This window comes from Diadema antillarum, unplaced genomic scaffold (genome assembly GCF_040938485.1).
Source record: "Diadema antillarum isolate AM-2024a unplaced genomic scaffold, OU_Dant_1.0 seq00000531_RagTag, whole genome shotgun sequence".
NCBI classification, from domain to species: Eukaryota; Metazoa; Echinodermata; class Echinoidea; order Diadematoida; family Diadematidae; genus Diadema; species Diadema antillarum.
In genome coordinates, this window is record NW_027271482.1 from 785,576 (window position 1) to 807,690 (window position 22,115).

The 22,115-nt window shown below is 38.4% G+C and overlaps 1 pseudogene; it reads left to right on the forward strand.

Moving 5' to 3' along the window:
• LOC139734517 (tryptophan 5-hydroxylase 1-like) overlaps positions 1 to 22,115 on the forward strand; it is a 152,616-nt pseudogene that overhangs the window by 42,318 nt on the left and 88,183 nt on the right.

Sequence of the window (22,115 nt, forward strand, 5' to 3'; positions counted from 1 at the left end):
TCTAAGCTTTAGCATTAAATGTGTCACTGAAGTAATAGTAACAGGGGCTGTCTAAATCTTCCAAATTGCCATCAGTTCAATATCCTTTTCATCAAATGAGAGGACATTCACAATAGAAACACTACGTTTAGAGGTATCAATGTTAAAATTGCTATGAAAAAAAGATTTCAGTGTACACTGGAATTCATCATCATCTACTGTCTGGTTAAATGGGAACTCTGCTGCCATACAGAAGGAGCATAACCATGTCCGAGAGGACGATTTGTCTGCATCTACATCGGAAACACAATTTTCATGGCACACATTGCCGCATTTGCATTGGTACTTATCATTCTTGTTTCGTACTACTTTCAAACATATGTTACATTTCATTATAGCTCCTGCTTGAGTTTTTTGGCTACGTCACAGATAATGGCATTCGTGTTTTCACCTGGTGTCTCATCGTTCGCAATTGGAGACGATTGGCCATGCAATTCTTTTTTAGATGTCCATCAAAGAACAGGAAATTTAATATGGTATCTTGCGAACGATGAGCTACAGGTTGTGCATACACAAGAGACTTATTGCAAAAATATACCTGTATTGACGCTTAAATTTCAATTTCAATCAAATTTTAGATGTAAGGAAAACAACTAATCAAAGAGCAAAGGGAATATTTATGACAGCTCAAAGTATTAGCTACAACACTTCGAAATCTGGAAGATATTCACAAGATAAATGAACTACTACTCAATTAACACAGTCATATTAACTGGCATTAGAATTTGGTTGGGCAAAGAGATAGCACATAAGTTGGTCAAATTTCACAAGGGCAACCAAAATCGATTTTTTTTTTTTCGCGATGATGTTGTCATGTCATTGGATAACAGTGATTACCTTATAATTTCGATACAGAATCTAATAAGCTGCAGCATACCGAAATTTGAATACAAATTGATGAAGGATAAGAGAGGAACGCTCGAATGAATTTGAAATCTGCTAACATCATCTCAAAGATTCAAATTTTTCATTTCATGCAGGACTTTGATTACTTTAGATTATTTTGCAAGACTTGTAGACCCATTAGCTGACATTTCCTACTCATCCGCCTTCAAATTATGCAAAAATATGTTGGGGTTATTGTCCATCCTAACGAGCAAAGACGAATATGAAATTTTAATTTTCCCAAACGTTTGCATTATATACATTTCCAATGACGCAAGCATGGAATTTCAACTTTAACGAGCCCGAGTCGGATAGACTTGAATTTCTGTAAAAATATTCTTAATTCAATAAAAAACAATTACATTTAAACTGAAAAGATCGTTTTAGCCTGACGGACGAGCAGATACGCGCGAATGACGCAGAGCGCACATTGTGTGCTCGCGCAAAATAGTCTGACCCCAACCCCAATTGGAGCATTTCAAAATTTCGACGCGCGCGTACAACAGCGATAGGACATTTTTTTTATTTTGAAAATATAGGTCGTCACATGAAATATGCATCTGCCCATTTTCAATGGAAAATAGCGTCTAGAAATGGAGCTAAAGACAAAGTTGTGATTTAAGAAAATGACGTCATAATGACATCACCGTTGAGGGATCACTAAACCAATAAGTTCGTAGCACCTTGAGCTAATGAAACATAAGTGCTGAAAGTTGCAAGAGCTAAGAGATTGTGCTTTTTGAGATATTCGAAGCAAAAAAAAATATTAGTCCCCTTTTATTGGTAACTATATTGTTAATTTGAACAAGTAACTAAATTATATCTATTATAGCATTTTCTGATAGTATAACCAATGAAGCGTTTGAATGAATTACATTATTACTATTGACTATACTCGAATTCCATCTCTTTTAAAGCATCGATTAAAAGAACAATTGTGTAAAATGATTTCTGAATGATATTGAAATTTGCCAGATTACAGTCTCACCAAGGATCTTTGGTCTCACACACACAAAAAAACAAAAAACAAAAGAAAATCGAGCATCAATAAAGGCATCTATGAATTCATTGAGAATTCAATCTTCGGCAGAGTCGGCGGAGCACTCGCCGGCGGAACAAATGTGATATCTTCGAAGAAAGATGTCGACGGAGCAAATATCGGCGGAGTATTTTTTTGTGCAGCAGTTTCCTCAATTTTCGGAGAATTATCGGAGGAGCATATGTCATGGTACCTTGACGCGTACCCTGTGCAAGTATAAGGCCCAGATAAAAATCGTGCAGAACAAGTTAGACTCTACCTAACACTGAATGCGTAATTTCTAAGCAGATTCCATATGGACATGAGTGAAACAGACACGTGCCCGAGGTATATGCCACCCGAAAAATATCTGTTAATAGATGTAAAGCTCCACTTCGATACAATACATATACGTGTTAAATTAGGCCGGGCGGAAACCGTTGGTTTAAAACCTCGCAAATTTCAAGATGTTATGCCCACCTTGGGCCGGCAGACGGGCCCGTTGTCATGTAAACGGGGTCCTTGTTTCATTCACCATTTTCGGAAAACTAGAGTCATGTGTGCTGGTCCGGGATATGTCTCCGGGCAATATACTGAAAAAAATATTTAGGCCAAATATCTAACTTGACATAACACTGGGAAAATTAACATCGTCTCAACAATCGGTAGAATTCACACTTAACCATTTTCGTAATTTCAGGATCGTCGTGCTGTTGTGCGACGCATGTCATCGTGGGACGTGGTAACTAACGCCCCCATGGTTCTCTTCATCAAAAATGAGCTGAGTGGTCTGGCAAAAGTACTGAGGATGTTTAAGGTTTGTCGTCTATCAACGCTTATGTGCACATTCATTTTGTAACTCATAGAATATGATATAAATGTGAAGCGATAAAGTAACCCCCCCCCAAAAAAAAGAGAAAAAAATACCACATGCACAACAAGCAAATGAGAAAAAAAAAGCAACATAGAAGAGAACAGACAGAATTTCAAAGAAGCAAGAGGGGTATACAACAAGGCAGAAAAAAATGCTAAGAGACATCATGATGAGAACCTGGAAAAATGAGCTGACGAATTGGAGCCTAGTAGCAGGATATGGTAGAGTAAAGTAAATTCCTTATTTAGGGAGAACAAATTTTAGATGTGTTCGTACGATCGTCACAATCAGTGTCGTAATGTACATGATGTTAACATGTTATAATAGCGTGTAGAAGTTAGCATAGCTGCCTGTTTCTACGCACTATTAGGGTAGGCATCGTGACTGGGTGTAATTTAAACTATAATTCTAAAAGGCTTATTTTGTGAATCAAATGAATGAAGGTGTGTTCCAATGATGCATTTGCCAAACTTTTGGGGTGTCTTTCCTTATCGCCGTTTTGTGTCTGCGTGTCGTAGAGCGCATGTACTTGTTGCTGTGGTTGACGGCGGGTTTGACAAGTGTGCATGGTTCAGTGTAATGCCCATATACTGGGCTTCATGTTGTGTGGTTTGCATGGGCCGATATCAGCCAGCGCTTGAGCGGGAGCACAGCTTAAACGGGAGGAAAACTTGTCTCCGAACACCTTCCGATTAAGCGGTAAGCACCTCTGGGCCCTGTTTTATCAAGATAAAGTTAGCGTTGATCGTGAAATCAACGTTAACTTTATCCAACTTGAAGTCCGCTATAACTTTAAATCAACTGCAAGTTTCCGTTTTACGAAGAGACTTAATAGTCGATTATAGTTAGAGCTCATCACCATGTCTTAATTATTGATTTAGTCAAAACAAAAAACACGGGACGAGGCTGGTTCCCGGTACTGTCTGCTTAAAAACGATACGATACATTAAACAAACAAACAACAAAAACATGATTGTTTGCCATGGCCACGGAAGCGTAGTCTGCTAGTGCGACGCAGTATTATTAGCGCTACAGCCGCTGAATTAGAAGTATAAGTTTGCAACAGAACCGCAAAATACGCCGTTTTGCGTTGTATTGAAGAAAGTAGGTCGATAGATCTAGCACATCTCGAGCTCGACGAAAATCTGCGTACGCGCGTATCGCAAAGATTCCGCGCACTACGTAGGATCTCAGTAAATCTATATTTACACTCAAGTACAATTCATTGACATGGATCTAAACGTACAGTAACTGACTGTCCGAGGTGAAGGTCGTGTGGGCCTATGCATTGTTTCAATAGGCTGAAGTCCTGTGTGTGTAATTACTACGTGTAGGATTATGGAAACTTGTGAGAGTGTGGTGACTATACAGTAGCTTGTTCTTACCTCTACGGCGCAGATTGGCCATCGGCCATATGTTCTGTGATTTAAACACAATTCTTAAAAATGCAAACTTATAAGATGCAGTCCATCAAGGGTTTGACCTTTGACAGGCCAATGGCCTTTTGTCATTCCCACACATCTGCTGCAGATCTTACTGTTTTTACTGTGTTTATACTTCACTGTAACTGTTCTTGTACTGTTTATGCCTTGTTTTGTGTATATTTCTGTGTTCTGTTCTGTACATTTTATACATACATGTATGTCTATCATTGTGTGTGTTTTTTTTGAAAGATGTGAAATAAATTGAATTGAATTGAAATGAATAGATCGCAAGTCTACATCAACATGTCAAAATTCTCACGTTAGACTTAGACGCTCTAATCTGCAGTACATTGTGTAACGTACGTGTTTATACGGTAAGTACAAACGATTCGCTGAACATGACGTTACTTGGGCCTAACGTTAAGCCTATCTGGTTAGCCTAAGGCCCTAACTTAGATCTCAAGTTACTGTCGTACTCGGTGCTATAGAATTAAACTCTTTATTTTCTGAATATTCTAGGCCTACTAAACTCTTAATTAGTATCTATTGACGAACTAGCTCTACGTAGGCCTACGCACGGCAGAAATCACTGCGGGCGGGCCGAGGCGCCGGGCGCGCAGGCTGGGATTGAGACTGCTGTCTAGGGCGTTTGCGTGCAGCAGTCGCGTAAGCAATGCGTGCCGATCGTGAATTTCATGCAAGGAAAAGACCATTATTACATGAAAGAAACGCAACTAAATGTTAGAGAAAGTGAGCAGTTAACAGACAAACATTTGTGACAAGACCCCAGCTAGACTAGGAAAGTGTGACAGTCATCTTTCTTCTTTAAATTGCCTTATGTCCAATTGAGTCTACCTAGACTGTTTCTACTTAACGTTAATATTTATCACCTGTTAAGTTAATCATGGATTTGGAGCGGTTCAGAAAACTTATAATTGATTTTGGAGGAAGTTAAATTTTTTTCCAACTGTGGGTGTCTTGATAAAACGGATTTTAACTTAGCTCGAAGTTAATCATAGTAAGTGGACTTAGAGTTGATATGAGGAGTTAATCATAGATTATCTTGACTTAACGTTAAATTTATCTTTTGATAAAACGGGGCCCTGGACTATTAGCTGTTACCTTATTTCAAGTTTTCGTTTGTTTGCTTGTATTTTTTCGGAGGGGGTTTATTTGTGTTTCTTTTTGTTTTTGTTAACTGCGGGTTGTTACTTGTGATTTATGCATTTACTTGTCGTATCATTTACAGGCCTATATATTTATCATGTGTATATATGTACAATTGTATATTCATTTATTTATTTAATTTCATCATATTCCAGGAAAATGAAACATACAAGTATAACAATTTCCAAATCGTGTCTTCAACAATGTCTTCAAGACCATCCATATAAACCAAATGACCAATCAGTGTGTTCATAGATTAAGACGAGTAATGCTGGGTAATCTCAGCAACCTTTTCTTCATCACTATCACATTACGATTGAGATAGGCATGTGTTTTCCACTGATTGTTACTGTTCAAAACTTCTGCATGTAGAGAAAACAGTAGTCTTACAATTATTCAACCACATCTGCGATCTTGCAGGGTTCAGTGCTGGCACGCCTATATCGTACTCTAGCCAAGATATCTGGTACAGCTGGTTTCACAGCAAGTTCAAACTGGGATTAAAGAACCACAATACGCGTTCTTTTGTCAGAGTAGAGTTTGGTCTACATTTTGTAATTTTTATACCTGAAATTGTTCCGTACAAAAAGGGCTAATATTTTGATGGTGCCAGAGAGGCATAACAGCTGCAAAGTTTTCACTGAATTACGTGGTGATGGTAAGCAAACAGCGAACGACTAATGTGCGCAAGGAGGAACCCCATGTGTGGAAAAGAAAATGATATATTGTGCCAAGGGCCAGAATGCCCGACAAAACCCTGAGTGCACCTATCTGCTCAATACTCATGAGCGTCATGAATAACATAAATATCATTTGTAGAAAACTTTAGCTTTTAGGGAGGGACAAGGATTTATCATATGGGAGCTGGAGGAACTTGATCAGAACAGATCAAAACAAAATGAACCAAAGAAGCCTGATTTTGGCGGTTTGCCAATTCAACAAAATCCTCTTGTTTAACAATCTCCACATAAGAGTAAAACTTTGTCAATAACTGATATAAACAAAAATATCTGGAAGCCAGACTAAATTTGGTACCGCATTTGGCCCAGGTTGCGTTTACAGTGAGAAAAGGCCGGGTTCGGCCGCGGCCGAGACTACCTCCAGAGCTTGGCCAAATGCGAGACAGATTTTGGTACTGCATTTGGCCTTTTGCGCGTTTACTGTGAAATGAACGTCGGGCTCGGCCGCGGCCGAGCCCGGCACTTTCACTCACTATAAACGAGGTCCAATTCGACATGCAAGTCCTGGGAAGAGACACGGGAACCCTAAAGAGTAAGCATACAAGTACCAACATTAAGATAAGAATTTGAATTACCAGCCAGCCGCACTGACAAAAAATACAACAAAGCCAGCTGTTCACGCGTTCCGAAGTCTTACGGTACGAAAAAGGGTACTGGTGTGGAGGAATTTAAGAGCGCAAACAGAGAGTCTTAACTGATTTTAATGACAACAACCAACACAGCAGCAAAAGGCACATAAACAAGATAGAAGTAAATTTCAATGGACTTACGCAATGTAATTATTCAACAAATTCCCTCTTAATTTGTATTTGAAGGTCGACAATGACAAACAACCTGCGAGTTCTACGGAGAGATCGTTCCAGTATTTCGGCCCTGTATACATAATTGTTTTTGTTTTTTTCGCAAAAATGGTTCGGGTCGCCTTGGCGGGTGGGATAATTATGAACAGAATATGCACAAACATATGCAGAAAAAAGTATATCAGGAAGATCATTTTTGGATAATCTATACATGAATATCCCTAGGTTGTAATGAAACAAATCTGACAATTCCAAAAACTAAAGATTCATCTGTATGAGATAAATACCCAGTCTCATTAACTACAGTGTATTCTAATAGCGCGCTTTTGTAGAAGGGAAAGGGAGTCAAGCAAAGATTGGGACGTGTTACCCCATGCCAGAACACCATAGTTGAGGTAAGGGGAAATCATAATTGAGTATATAATTTGCAATATATTGGTGGGGAAATAATCTTTCAGTTTGTTTAGAATTCCTGTATTCCTAGATAAAATTTTGGTCAAAAAGTTGATGTGAGATTTCCAAGATAAATCGCTATCAATATGCAGTCCTAAAAACTTAATACTGTTAACCTTTGTTAAATTAATGTCATTAATTTGGACATGACCAGGAATAGATTGCAAAGAGTTATGGAACAGCATATAGCATGTGTTATCAATGTTTAGTGATAACTTGTTGGCATGAATCAGGACTGAACAAGTTTCAGTTCGTTGTTCAATATATGAATAAGCGTATTAGAATTACGATGTGAGAGAAATGAATTTGTGCCATCTGCAAAACATATAAAAGAAAGAATCTCTGACGAATTTTGGAGATCATTTATGTACAAGATGAATAATAGCGGGCCGAGTAAGAAACCCTGGGGGACACCACATGTAATTGATTTCATGGAGGACCCATGACCACTAACTTAAACATACTGCTTTCTATCAGTAAGATGATCCCTAAACCAGGTTAATAAAAAAGTCATTAAATACATCCGCCACGCCCCTGGATCATCTACAATGTACTAAGCAACGGTCTTTAAAAATGGAATTTGGGGAATTTTTGACAACAGTGGATTTTAAAGCTGTGTTAATCACCTTCCACGTATTCTTTCTATCAAACGTATTTGTCAAACTGGATGGAGAAATACTGTTGCTTAGCTGTAGGTAAAGTGGATGTAAGCGTATTTTGATAACGAAAATAAAAAGATTTATTTGAAACATTTGGGGATTTACGGTATCTACAATATAATCTACTTTTTTTAGACTTAAAAAGAGATCTCGTGATCCATGGTTGTCTTGGTATTTTCCTATAATTTGATCTAGATTTAGATCGTTTTATTAGTGGTATATAACTATTACAATTTGTTGTTGAAATATTCATAGAAATTTAAAAAGACGCAATTACATTTCTAGAACTGTAAATAGGAGACCAGTCAACTGACCTCAATCCCTCCCTAAGTCCATTTAGATTACATTCAGACATATCACGAAAACCAGAGATATGAGTTGGTGTTCCTCTGATGAAGAACTGGGAAACGAGTGCATATACCGGGAAGTGATCTGAAAGATCTGATACAACAATACCAGGTGTAACATCAAGAGATGAATTATTAATAAATACATTATCGATGAGAGAAGAAGTAGCATCAGATATACGAGTATGTTTTCTTATAAGGGGAATAAAAGATTTTGACGACATACGGTTGAGGAAATTTGGCAGATTGGAGTATCATTGCAATTAAAAAGATTTATATTAAAGTCACCCATTATAATATATGTCTTATTCTGCAAAATATTTGTCATACAGAAGTCCGTGAACTAACTCAATTAATTCAGAAGGGTTGGAATGAGGTGGGGAATAAATTTCCCCCAGAATAATGTTCCTTTGTATGGAGTTATAACCTCAATGAAAATACTCTCAAGACATTCTGAAATAATACAATATTCATGTAGCAACTGACAATTGAAAGTTCGTGTGACATAGAAACCTACTCCACCACCTCTCTTACTGGTCCTGTGATTGGTAAGTAAATTAAAACCACTAATCGTGAGTTGGGAAGAAGGTGACGTCTTCTTTAGCCATGTTTCACTAAGGTCAATAATAGTGTGTCTGAATTGCAACTCGTTAACAAATAAAAAGTAGTTGGTCAAAATTTTTGTTTAGACTTCTAATATGAATATGTGAAACAAAAACATCTTTAGGGTTTGAATGAGATAAGGAGATGATATCTTTTTCCAAATGATAATTTGAGGATACATTTTGGGCGGAAACATCATTGGTATCTAAGTCAGGCTTTAATTCTTTGGTTTTTGTATATAAAGATAATGTAATAAAGTCGGTGCTGTCACCTTCTTCACAGTCAGAATAGTTTAAAGGGATGCTGCAGTATTGGTGGAGATGAGAATTGGGCTTTTAACTTTTTGCGAGATACCAAGAAAAACACTTATGAAATAGTACAGAGCATACCATTTTAAGAGAAATTCAAAGTTTACTTGATGAAAATCAGGTTTGGAATGACTGAAACATCCAAAAACAGAGTAAAACAAAGCGATCGTAATAAAATGTGGGTCCCACACTTTATTAGAATCGCTCTGTTTTGGATATCTCAGCCATTTCAAAACCAATTTTCATCAAATAAACGTTGAATTCCTCATAGAATTACATGCTCTTTCATACTTATTTAGAGATTTGTCATTATCTCACCAAAAAATGTTAGAAACCTGAAAGCAGGTCTCAACCAAAACTATACGATCCCTTTAAAGAGAAATTCAATGCAGCTGGTTGGTAATCACATACTCCGTTATTCATCAAGGAAAGAAAATTTACGTTAATTTGTTCAGCCATTTTTGGAAACAGGCAAACACAGGTGACATAGACCCCGTTTACAGTGTGAGGCTCGGCCGCGGCCGAGCCCACCTTCATTTCAGTGTAAACGCGCAAAAGGCCAAATGCGGGGCCAAAATTGGCCGCGCATTTGGCCACGCTCTGGAGGTGGTCTCGGCCACGGCCGAGCCCGGCCCTTTGTCAGTGTAAACGCAAACTGGGCCAAATGCGCGGCCAATTTTAGTCTGGCTTCCAAACCCTCTGCCCGTACTGTTTCGCTATTCAGGATATTAACCCCCTCAACATCGAAAACTAATATAGTTTAAGGTGGTTTTGTCCTGCAAAGGATTTTTTCCTTCGGCAAAGGCCTTTGCCCGAACGGCGACTTCGTCGCCATGGAATCCAGTTGGCAAAGGGTCTGAAAACCAGACTATGCCAAATTGCGTTTGTTTACAACCAGAGCGCCACTACGACAAAATATTGAAAGGTTTGAATTAAAAGCGCGGCCGAGCCCGGCAATGTAAACGGACAGAATTGCGGGGCTCGGCCTCGCAATTGAGGCTGGGCTCGGCCGCGGCTCGGCCCAGCCCCGCACTGTAAACGGGGTCAAGATGACTTGTTTACTAGGAATGCATGCTCATGAATTTGGTTGTCATTGGTCTCTTGGAAGCAATTCTCGAAAATAACATTCCGCCGGTGAACAAAACTACTAACATTCACACGGGGTAAAGATGAACGAAGTGATAGTGGTAAAATTACAATGTAACTTGCTGAACTATGTACAAGGGGCAAGTACACAATATCAAAGGATGAGCGGTAGGTGTTGGAAAATTCCTTGAAGCAAACAAATAACAAACAAGCACTGTGGGCAATCTGCGTCACTACGACGAAATAGCGATCATAAAAGCATTATCAAATTTAAGCGTGAGATGCCTCAGTATCAATGTAACGACACACCGAACTACACTGATTATTCCGGACATTATATGAGTTAATAGGGATTTAAGGCTTCTTTCAGAAACAGGATTCAGTTTGCGTATATATATGCACAATAATTTGTTGTCGACTAGTTTAGGAATAAAAAATACCAGCATTGCATTATAAACACTTGCAGACATGTGGTTTTTTGTAATCGGGCAGGAACACTTAACACAAAGAGTATTATGGTAATTATTGATTGTTGTACCGGAAATGCATTGAGAAGTGACAATAACTCGTAAAACATTCGAGGAGGATAGTATATCCAAAATAACGTAGAAAAACAGGAATTGCTCTAATTTCGAGCAGATAAAAGCACATGAGAATACAATCAAGAACAGATTCCGAACATCCATGTCTTTGACACGTTCCCGGGATGTCACGGCCACACACCCTACCACCCATCTTGAGACCAGTCAGGTGCTAAACGCAAGATTCCTAACACTTTGAAAATTTGAGTACATTAAAATGGAATACAAAAAAATGGGGTACAATCGTGAGAGGACATAACGTTTGCTCGTATACCAGAAAGAAGTGATGTCACTAAGACCCACAGTCTGGGTGATAAACGCACTGAGGTGAGCATGCTTTGCTCAGTTCAGTTGACATGACCGTGACCGTTTGGTGAAAAAGAGTGAGACAACGAATATGTAGGTTACAGTCTGATTCTAACATAGTAACGAGTCATTCGCGGCTGCTTGACAAATGATACTAAGGAATAACAACCTCCTGATAGTTGATAGCGGCCGTGAACGACACATTTAATATGGCTGTAGGTTAAAAACTATCAAATAACACGGAAGGAGTGTTGTTTGATACACACATTCAGGGTAAGGTTATGATATACGGTAAAACAGAATATTAAAGGTAAAATACAAATATTCAAATAGAATTAAACACGGAAAACAAGTCAACTGTGGGGTAGCCTAGTCAAGTACAATTCATCTCACAGTTCAAGATGTTTTTTAACCACAATATAATTATCTTGATAAACCTGTTTACAAATTTAGGCTGAGGATATGAGAGTACGTAAGAAATATCTCATATCACATAGGCTGTAGAAGCTCATTCCTGAAACAGATTCCAGCTCGTGGTGCTCTTCTCCTTCTAGTGTAGAAACACATTTGCACCTACCAGTGAAATTTTCGTCGACACATGTTTTTCCTTGCGTAGATTAATGGTAGCCTTTGCGAGCACACTCCTTCTGGCTTTCATGGTTGGAGGAAGGTCTGTACGTACGGTGATCCTTCGGGAAACCTGGGCTGAGGCGGCGCCACTAGATGCCCGTGGTTGGCAGTGGCGTTGGCGGTCTTCGAAGGCGGCCAGGATTCTGTTACGATCTCGCATGTACACAAATTTTGCGATGATAGCGCGTGGGACGATGTCACGGGACGGGTAAGTCTTGTCCTGGTTCGATGTGGCGGTGTCGCGACGAGGACAGCGATGTACGTTTACCATGGCAATGTTGTCGGCATCGCCAATCCCCAGGCAAAAGTAAAATTTCGCGAAGTACATCTTCGACGTGCTCGTTTTGTGCCTCTACGACGCCATAGAAGAGATTTGGCCGCCTACTATGGATCTCTATGAGTGTCAGCTTGTCTTGTAGCTTGGTGATTTCTTCCGCCATCTTATTTTTCATGTCAGGTAGTTTTCTCTGCTCAAGCTCTGTAAGCTTATCTGAGTTCATCGACACAGAATCCTCGAGGTTGGAAATCTTCTTGTTGATGGTGGCAACTTCATTAGACAGGGAGTCGAGCTTCGCACAGACATTCGCCGAGGAGAGTTGGATGCTGCGTTGAACGTCAGCAAGTGTGAGGTCGGCAGGCTCGGGTTCACTTGGGGATTCGGGCCGAGCAGAGTGGGCCAGCTAGATGAGCTGTGGCGCTCGGCTCCTTGGTGGTTTGACGGGTTTTGCGGGAAGCCATGTCAACACATGTAAGTATGTATGATCAAATTACCAAACCATACGGCTCCAGTAAGTAAAAGAAGTAATGACTGGAACGATGCGAATAATTGACAATTTGTTGTGGCCACAAAAACGTTGAGCAGTAGTTAGCTTGTTTCAGAAAAGAAAGAGGCCAGTGAATAGGGCGGCGACCGAGAACCGGGAGTAACTACAGTTGCACGTCCGTCTCCATCGAGAGTCAAGATTCGAATCATTATAACCATCAATTAATATAATCAATATAATATATCAATATAAGCAGTCACCTTGAATATCACAAAACCTTTTCTTCTACGTTTTTCTTCTACATTTCTTCTACCATTGCAAATTGGGATGCAAGAGTTCCATCTGCCAGATAGGGTTTAAACACCCTCGAAATACGGTATAAAAACAATCGATTGTTTTCAATTTTTCGCCGTTTATAAGAAAGTATTCGTGAATATCCATTTCTGGGCTGCCATTTTGGCGGCCCAAAACTTTCAAAGATGCAAGAGATGCATCATGCAGATTCGGAGTCAGCACCCTCAAAATAGGGTAAAAACTTCCATTGCTTTCAAATTTTCACCATTTACAAGGAAATACAGGGGAATTTCAGTTTTTGGCGAGCATTTTGGCAGCCACCTTGAATGTCTCAAAACTCTCAAGGATGCAAGAGTTGCATCATGAAGATTCGGGTTCAGCACCCTTGAAGTACGGTTAAATCATCATTTGTTTTAAATTTTCCATTTGCAAAGAAATAGGTGGAAAAATCCGTTTTGACCACCATTTTGGCGGCAATCTTAGATATCTCAAAACCCTCAAGGATGCAGGAATTGCATCATACAGATTCGGATTCAGTACCCTCGAAATAGGGTAAATCCTTCAATTGCTTTCAAATTTTTGCCATTTAGAAGGAAATAGGGGGAATTTCAGTTTTTAGCGGCCATTTTGGAAGCGATCTTGAATACCTCGAAACCCTCAATACTGCAAGAGTTGCATAATCAAGATTCGGATTCAGCACCCTTGAAATAGGGTAGAATCATCAATTGTTCAATTTTTCGCCATTTAGAAGGAGACCGGGAATTTTCGTTTTTGGCGGCCATTTTAGCGGCGATCTTAAATACTTTAAAACCCTCAAGAATGCAAGAGTTGCATCATGAAGATTCGGGTTCAGCACCCTTGAAGTACGGTTAAATCATCATTTGTTTTAAATTTTCCATTTGCAAAGAAATAGGTGGAAAAATCCGTTTTGACCACCATTTTGGCGGCCATCTTAGATATCTCAAAACCCTCAAGGATGCAGGAATTGCATCATACAGATTCGGATTCAGTACCCCCGAAATAGGGTAAAACCATTAGAAAACATTGGGTGGACGGTAAAACAAGGTTAGGCCCAAAATCTGGCTTTGGCACCAGGACTTGTGTATGTGTGTGTTTGTGTGTGTGCATGTGGGGGGTAATAACAATAATAATGATGATAAGGTCATATTTATCCAGGGTAGCCTCTTCAGTGTTGCCACTGCTCTACAAGAGGACCCTTACATTATTTTTTCTCTATAGCGTTACCAGGTATCCATTTATACACATGGGTCGCCCCAAAAATTGCCCTTTGAGAAATGGCTATGGAGGGTAATTGCCTCAGGGGGATTGTCCTACGGGTGTATATATATATCCTCGTGGTAGTTATCTGAAGGGTAGTTATCAAGAGGGTATTTGTCTCGGTAACAGGCGCTTGCAACTGCAAAATCTTGGTTATACACTCACGTCACGTTTTGATTAAGCGCAACGACTCATGTTTTACTGAAGAAGAAAACAATAAATGTTGAACCCAACACTTCATAAATTCCATAGAGTCACCTGTTTTATGAAACAGTGCAAAATGTAAACGTGATCGTGACCCATGAAATGTATGCTTTTGTTGCAAACCACCTTCTATATTATTTTGGCATTAATTAATTTATTTTGTGTGCGTGTGTGTGTGTGGGTCCTTATGAACCGCTGACATCACAGCTGACTCGAGAGACAGCATCTTGATACAAGTGTCGCAGGAGGCGTGTTTTCGGGTTTTCCGTACATCTGTAATCCATTTTGTGGAGGACATAACTTGAAACGGTCTTAGGTATCCACATGAAACTTTTTGTTTATGTAAGAAATATAAAATTCCATCATTTTATAGAGATTTACTGATTTATTGGACAGAAATACGATATGTGGATCTGTTACGAGTAAGAGACATTGATAAGGAAATCTTATGGCTTAACAGTAACATGAAATTTGGAAAAGAAATGCTTTATTTTCAAAATTGGAGTAACAATGGTATAAATGTAGTGTCTGATGTAATTGTAAATGGATTTTGGGTTGATTAAACCCAAGTTAATGATAGTCTGCAGACTGATAATTTGCTTGCTTCTTTTCAGTATCAAAAATTGAAACACGCCTTCCCTCATTTTGGGGTGCACATATTACGTAATCAAAACTAGAAATGTCGCTATGCGACTGGTATGCCTCCACCATAATGCATGATTCTCCTAATAGGTCTATAGTACATGTGGACAATGTGTGATTACATTTTCTCAAAATTGGCGAAATATTACAATGACATGTTTGTCACAAATGTGTTGTATGTTCACCTTCCTTGACCTAGATTTAATTGGATAAATAGGAGAACATGTATTTTGGGATTTAAGGGCTTTAACTTGACTTTGACTCTTTCATAAGTTTATGTATTGAGTAATTTTCAAGGTATGGAGAAAAAGTGCATTTTCTGTAGTGAATAGTAAAGTGTTACCATTTTCATCTGGCCTTTGACCCTAAAATTCATAAGAGAATCACTGTCAGGCAGAACATGCATAAATATGTACTAAGTTTCAAGATAACTTGAGCCACTTCGGAGATATGGAGGAAGAAGTAAGTTCAGCACTTTCACTTGATCTTTGACCTTTTGACCTTTGACCTTTTTGGGGAAAAATACTTCCCAAAGAATCTCTATTGGCTTATACATGCGTACACCAATTAAAAAATTATAATCCTGTTGGCATCGCATAAATATGAGGGAAATAGTAAAATTTTGAAGTGTTGCCCTTGACCTTTGACCCCTGACCTTTGACCCCATGAACCCAAAATTGCCTAGATAATCACTGCCAGTCGTGCATGCATATATGATATGTTCCATGAAGATACCTTGAACAATTTCCAAGATACAGAAAAAAAAAGTGCAATTTTAAAATTTCTACTTGACCTTTTGACCTTTGATCTTTGACCTCATGACCTCAAACTTCAACAGAGAATCTTGATTGGGTGATACCTGTATACACTGAATTTCAAGAAAATATCTTCAGCATTGCATAGATATGGGGAAATAGTGAAATTTTAAGCATTTGACCTTGACCTTTTGACCTTTAACCTTAAGCATGTGCACAAAAAAGTTGATAGGCACAACTTCATCCCCTAATACACATACATGCCAAGTTTCACTAGAGTACCTCAAAAGGTTTTTTTAGTTACATCGTCCACAAAATTCATTACGGACGGACGGACAACCCGAAAACATAATGCCTCCAGCACCACTTCGTGGGGGAGGCATAAATATGAAAATGAAATGAATAGTCAACAGATGTTTGAAGTGTCAAGGAGTAATGTTTTTGATATCCTCAGCAAAAAAAAAAGCCAAAATGTATTACACTTTTTTCGAAAGAAACGAAGGTTACAGAACCAAATATGATCATCATTTGGCAACGTAAACTCGACCTTTGATACGTTTGATACATTTAATTGGGTGTCAGTATTTGATTTCAAACTGTTGATATTGAAACTCAACAAGATAAAACAGTTTAATTTTAAGGTGATAAATAATATTGTACCTTTTAAAAATAATTTACTGAAATGGGAAATAACAACAAATGCACAGTGCAAATTCTGTAATGAAAATGAATCTTTAATGCATAATTTGTTGTATTGTTCGAGAATAAGAAACATCTGGGTAAGGATCAGTGACCTTATCTTCGAATGTTCAAGAAAAATATCATTATAGATGAGAAAATCATAGCAATCGGGTATGAAATTTGTAAGAAGGATTACTTTTTTCTTAATGCAATAGTTAATTTCATGGAATACACAATTTATAAGGCATATCTCATGGAAGAATACAGAAACCAGCGATCTACTGCATCATTTATTGTAAAAGAATTCAAACATGAGTTTCTGTTATATTGCAAAGATATAAAAAAAAGAAGTATTCAAGCAACCAATGATAAAATCCGTTACATACGGAATTTTCATTTGATGTAAATTGAACTATGATTGTAATTGCTTTATGTTTGTATTGACTTTTGCATGATTCTGAACAATTGATTTACATAAAGTTCCTCAGTTCGAGGATAAAAAAAATATAGATAGTTGTATCTAAACTACTAACAAAGATGTTGTGGGCCTCTGGTCATACTTTTCACATTGTTCGCACTGATGGAAGCTAATGCTTTGTTTTGACGGAGTAACTTCTTTTTTTTTTGCTGTTTTATTAATTGTGTTGTCCTTGTCGTGGCGAATCAAATTTGCTTTGTGTTTGTCTACGCAGAGAAGTCAAAATGCTGAATAATTGATAATAATAATAATTAGTAGCCATTATCATAGTGCGAGAGATGTTTGCATACTATCTCTGCACACTGAAATTTGTTGTTCACTCTGTGGAATATTAATCAAAGGTAGTCACATTGTGAAATGCAATCCACACGATGGTCAGTAACACAGGGTGGTCACAATGTGAAATATATCTCACAGGATGGTCACTCTGTGAAATACACTTCACACGGTGACCACACTGTCAATTTTTTTTTTCACAGAGGGGCCACATTTTGAAATCATCAAATTTGTAATTGAGTATATCACACTGTGATATCAAACTTCACAAAGCGCACTATGTGGTAAACCACCCTTTGGAAGTGTTCACAGAGTCACACACTGTGGGACATTGTTTTCTTTCTAGTATCGATATGCGTGTATTGCCTGATATTGATTCTCTTTGGATATTTTTGATGACGAGGTCAAAGTCCAACGGTAAAAGGTCACCTTGAAATACTAAAATTGCACCATTTTACGCTGAAATTACACTATTTTCTCAAGGTCTTGTAAATGACTTAATTCATATGGTTACTGTGTACTTAAACTTGGTACATGAATATATTATATATACACGTATATATAAATATATGTACATATGCATTACTGCACAATGATTATGAGGGAAAATTTGGCCATTGGGTCAAAGGTCAATAGAAATTGCTCCAGTTTCACCCATTTTGTACATTTTAAAAGTGGCTCTAAGAATTGTCATGAAGATTTATGTATAACTACTCAATAATGATTATTTGCCAGTCATGTTATATTGTGGTTTCACATTGGCAATATCTAGTGTAGACCTTTAGGGAGAATTATGCAATATGATGGAGGCATACCATTTGCACTGGCAACATTTCTGGTTTATTTCTTCTCCCTCCTCCTCATCTTGTTTCGTCGCCATAATAACCTGCCTGATATCATACTAGGAAAATGACATTCGGGTTCTGCATATCGAGTCACGACAATCGAAGCAGCAGGGAACTGACCTCGAGATCTTTGTTGACGTTGAAGGAAAGAAAAGGACTCCTAAAGAATTTGATGATGTCGATGAGAGAAGCGCATCTCCTCTCCGAAAGCAACATCAGTATCAACATGACAGAAAGCAGCAATTACGGTAAGACAGAAAAGCAACATAATAAACATTGTACAGGAAAGGATAGATATATCTGGAGTGATAGTTGTTGAGCCATTGTAAACCAACACATAGCTAACTGCTCATACCATATATTCTTTGGTGTAGTGACCGATTTAGGCAGAAATGACCTAATATTGAGTATAACTTACTGCGTCCATAACACACATGACCTGTCCGTTTCTACTGAAAACAACACGTTGGGGATGATTAAGAAATGTAAACATTGCTAATGGCAAGATCCAATGAAGACTGTTTCAACCAGGCCAGGAAAACCCAAGAAATGCTTTCATGTACAATCGCTGAAAGTATAACAAACGGTTTGCAGATTATTTTTTTATGCTGACCACCAATACAATATGAGAATTGATTTAAATTACAAATGTTACTACCTTCAGCTGTTTCTTTCAGAAATATCAAATCAAGAAAATGGAAGAAGATGCAACAAATATTCTTAGTCTATCTTTGATGGACATAAAGCAGTCACAATTTTTTTAAAGTTATCTTTTATATTTTGGTTAAAAATATGGAAAAGTCAACCAACTGATGTTAACCGAGGTGCTAATTTGGTTGCATTCAAATCTGCAATTAACATGTCATGTAAAGGTCTAAGATTAAAAGACAAGACTTGTATATTCGGGGTGTTGTTTGTAAAAAGAGAAAAAATTAAAATGACGACATCAGATATTTGAACGTATTCGGGCATATTTCATTTTTTTGACCAGTTTTTACCCAGATTTCAGTATGTTGTAGCTTATCTAATTGCCCACCGAAGTTGTAACTACAGTATTTCAAAATGATGACGTCATTACAAGAATATTTTATAGTTAGCCATGAACAAGTTGACCATGTTACTTGCTATCCCTATGGCGGTTTAGTTTTTTGTTTGTTTGTTTGTTTGTTTGTTTGTTTTCTGTTTTTGTACAGTATAGCTCAGTAATCCTTGTACGGTTTCCTCCCACCTTTTGATATGTTATAGCTGACACTAAAAGCTATCGGAAGAAGCCCCTCTTTTTCTACTGAATGTCGGGGTCACATCTAGAATTTTGCTTTAATGTGATACTTATACTTCGACTGTAGGAGCTGTTGTGTCATACATATTGTATAGCTGCTACAGCTTAAGAATAAGAGGCCCTTTCTTCCCCATATTTTCTACGCTTGTAAACTATGTCAGGAGCTTCAATTTCTGGAGAAAAAAAAAGTACTTTTTGATCTGATGCCATGTTGGATTTGTAGATTAGGGTAAAAGTGAAATATACTGTATTCTATATCTTGGACACTATACGATCTATTGCCCCCATATTGTGCACACATAAAAACCATGATATTTGGATCATTTCATGAAATAATGAATTCTTGGTCGGATGCGATCTTGGCTGGGTCAAGTGGGGTATAAGGTAAACAATACTTATTTCTATATTGTAGAACAATTAGGGCGTGTCTTTGGAAATACATGCCGTGTGTCCGCATATTTTGGATACATGTAGACCATGTTACCTGGATCATTTAATAAAACAGCCACGTCTTGATCAGACTCCATCTTGAATATACACATTACGGTCAAAGTCTAAATCTCTGTAATCGATTTCTCGGTAAGGATAGGCTCTATTTCTCCCATATTTTGCATATGTATAGAAGTTGTTACTTGAATTATTTTATATATATATAATATATATATAACGACTTCTCTCTCGGCTATCTTGGCTGTGTATATTAAGGTCAAAGGTCCACAAGATTCAGTTCTGTTCTGCAAATATGAGATCTGTACTAGCGTGTATCTTTGGAAATACAGTGTACCTGACCTATCCCCCCCCCCCCCGTATCTTGGACATATGTGGGGTATATACCTAGATCGTTTCGTTGAATAGCGACGCCTTCTTAATCACACTCCGTCTTGGATATGCAAATAAGGGTCAAAGTCAATGATACATATAACTGTAATACGTAAATACATATTCTGTTGCCCGAGTATTTGCACACATATAGCAGTCGATTTCATATTTGTCGAACCTACAAATGTTCTTTCATATGAATTTTTTTTTCTTCATTCGTGTTCCCATGGGGTCCTAGAACAAATGTAGCTTGGTTGCTCGAACGGCAATTTTGGGCAATTTCGCTAGTTTGCATAAATCCGAAATGGCCACCACACGTCATCTTGAAACATCAACTTTTGCACCCCTTGCCCGAAATTGATAAGTAATAACTCATTTTAAGGATATGGGGTGTGTAGAATCCATTTCCGTTAGTGTTTTTGCAAGATGAAGTCATCTTCAGGTCAAGTCCAAGATTGCCGCCAGACGCCATCTTGAAAAATTGAACTTTTGAACCACTTGACCTAGAATAATATAAGGATCTTAGGGTGTGTAGAATCAATTTCTGTCAAGATTTTTTCAATAGAAGGTCAGCTTCAGGGCATATCTAAAATGGCCGACATACGTCATCTTGAAAAACTGAACTTTTGACATCGCTTGTCGTAGGCTGATAAGACCTCCTTGGCAGGGTTTTCAGTTGAGGAGAATGCCAATGCCAAATGCCAATATAAGGTCAAATCCAAGATGACTGTCGGGTAAGCCGTTATCAATTTTACCAACAAAGAAATATAAAGAAAAAACTTCATTTACCTTCAGTTATTGCATTACTCCGTATTAATGGTCCTTTTCAAATCATGACATAGGTGTACTTAAGCCCCTGTTTCACTATGCCGTTCTCGCTACGATTTGACAATTTTCTCAGATCGGGAAGGATCGGGTAAAACCTGAGCCGATCTGGACACAGTACGATGCTAGAACGCTCTAAGTACGCTGCAGTTACGACTAACACGTGCTTGCTACGCTCTTATTACGATGATCGGGACTGAGGCATTACGATCTCTGCCGCTGTAGCTACGCTTTAGAACGATGTAGCTACGCTGTCAGTGCGATGTTACCGATGTTATCCAATCGATGCACGCTGTATCTACGCTCTGAACGATCTTATCACACTGTCACCCCGTTCAGAGAGCTGAAAAGTGCCCGATGTGCCCCGATGTACTCCGATTCGACTGTCGATCTGCAGTCAGTCAACTTATTAGCATGCAGAACCGAAGAAATATTCTGTATACCTCGAAGAGGCTCCTCAACTTCTGGTCTTTTGCAGCAATGTATTGTTATAAACAAAGACGTGCTGATTTTCCCAAGGCTTTTTCTTGATGTCCTAATTGCTTTTATAGTCCGTCTTCCTCCAGTTGTAGATGATTTCATATTCTTCAAAATTCTGCTATGTCCTCTTCCTCCTCTTTAAGCATCACGTGCAGTCTCTCTTTCTCCGCCTTTTGGGTAGCTGCTTTGCTGCTTTCTTCTCTTCTTTTTCTTCATCTCTTCTCCTTCGAAAATTTGAGCTCCTTCTTCTTCATGTTCTGCCCTGACAGGTGCAGGGACAATGCCATCCTCCTCTTTAAGAGTTTTACCTGTCGATCTCCTTGATCTTCTTCTGACAGACATTTTTTTGTAAGTTTTCTTCCTGTTCTTGTGCCGATGTTACTACGCTCAGAAAGACCTTGTTACGCTCACCCCGCTGCGTTTATGTCACTACGCTCTCCCCGCTGCGTTTACGCTGTCACTACGCTCTCCCCGCTTGCCGTACGATTGAAAATAGCTCAATTTTGATCGGGGAGATCGAGAAGAAATTTTGAACAGGTTCAAAATTTCTTCCCGATCTGAAAAAATGCCCGCTC